The following is a 2057-nucleotide window of genomic DNA, read 5'->3' as shown; positions in this document are numbered from 1 at the left end:
TTCTAGGCATTACTCCAGCTCGAACGGCCATTAAATGACCACTATTGTTGACATCTTGAGCTCGAGAAAATTCTAAGTTAAACCTCGTGAGATAACCTTTTAGTGACTCATTTGGTTGCTGCTGGACATTGGTTAAGGCTGAAGCCTCAGGCCTAATGCCGACCATGGATTTAAATTGTTTCTTGAAATCTCTCGACAATTGATTCCAGGATGCAATTGAATGTATTTTGTATTTTTTGAACTAGTATTTTGTTGGTCCCGTGAGAGTGGCTGGGAACAGCATACACCTAAGCTCGTAGCCCACATTGCTGGCACGCATAACTGTGTTGACCATGCTCAGATGGCTGTATGGATCAGAATTTCCATCAAATTGCAGGACATAAGGAATCCTAAACCGTTGTGGAAAATGAGTGTTAGAGATATGTGGGGCGAACGACTCGAGTTCTTCATCGAACTCTTCATCCCTTTCCCGGCTATGCTCATTCTGCAAGAGCTTGAATGCTCTCTCCAACCGCTGAATCATCTCTTGGACTGGTTCTACAGGAGGCCTTGCTTGGACCGGAGGGGATGGTTATCATTGATTACAACTTTAGTTCCCTATCCTGGTGAAGGATTGTAAATTGGCTGCTTGCGACTGCTTAGATGATCTCATAGATCTAGATTCGGGGGATTATCACACCCCTGATTATGGTTTAAATGTTCCTATACATCCGGGTGATCTCCTCGATTCCAGGCACTTCTGGACTCTGTGTTATATACTCACAGACCTAGTGTAATCCGAGCTTTCTCTGACATGGCTCGTTGCTCGATTATTACGAGATGGGTTCCCTATCGGCCTCCTCATCACAAGAGTTTGAGACCACGACATTTGGCTCCTCATAGGCTGAGGAGCCCAACGCTCTCGAGAAGCTTATTCATTTCCATGTCTACGTCCAGCTCGCCTATCCCTATCTTGGTGGACAGGTCGCGGAACCCTCCGAACTGGCAAGGGGTGCCTTATTGGAGATGTCGGGTGCCTTATTGGAGAAGGAGGATGCCTTCCACTGTGGGGCCTAGATGGCCCCGAATTTGCCCGATCAGGTTCTGATATGTTCTGCGTGGAACCAGGATTTGGGGTCTGAGCCACTGAGGGGGCTCGATTAATCCCTATTCCCATTTGTGCCTCTGCAGTCGGGTTGGCAGCACCTTCACCCTGGTTACTTCTCCAAGGTCTCGGTGGAACAGGATGGGGTGCTGGTGGCGGAGCTTGGTCTGCCCTTGTAATGACCATGTTCTTACGAGGTCGCCCCTAGGCCTATAAGGCGGGACCTGAGTATCCCACGGAGGTGGGCCTGAGTATCTCACGGAGGCGGGGCCTGAGGGTCTCGGGAAGCCGCCTAAGCTTCAACAGCTAGTCTGGCTAGCTCTTTGTTGTGTTTTGTAGCTTCTGCCAACTGTTTGGGCAGTTGGAGTTTCTCGAGTTCCATGATTGGAACATATCTTTAGAGATTATAGTACATATCCTCATTGGCCCTGGGAGCAAGTGGTCCCCGGGACTTAGATGAGTCACTCCTCTCATCGGGATCAGAATCCACCACAGGTTGCTTTCTCGGTTGTCAGGAGTATTTGTCTTCATCAAGAATTTCTTCCTCATGTATATTTGGATCATTCCCAGCCATTGTTCATCCGAGAGGCTCTTTGACTAAACAGACTCACGCAACGTTTAATGGCTCTCAATGAAAGAACCATACTATTGACGCCATTTTTTGTCAACTTAAGAAAAGAGAGTAATTAAACAATAATATACCAAAGGAAATGAATAATTAGGATAAAAACAGGATCTTTTTACGTGGTTCAGCAGTTAAAATTAGCCTACTCCACGAGTCTGTGTTATTAGCACTTAGGATTCTTCTGGAATATCCGCCATGTGCCAAATGTCAGAAGAAGCATCCTGGAGAATGCCGCGCCAACACCAAGGAGTGTTTCAACTGTGGTCAAGAAGCGCATCGTAAAAGAGACTGTCCTCAGCAAAAGCCAGAAGGGAAGAAGGACGAAAAGATGGTTCCTGCTCGGGTTTT

The sequence above is a fragment of the Humulus lupulus genome, chromosome 6, assembly GCF_963169125.1.
Source record: "Humulus lupulus chromosome 6, drHumLupu1.1, whole genome shotgun sequence".
NCBI classification, from domain to species: Eukaryota; Viridiplantae; Streptophyta; class Magnoliopsida; order Rosales; family Cannabaceae; genus Humulus; species Humulus lupulus.
Note: the sequence above shows the minus strand (reverse complement) of the source record.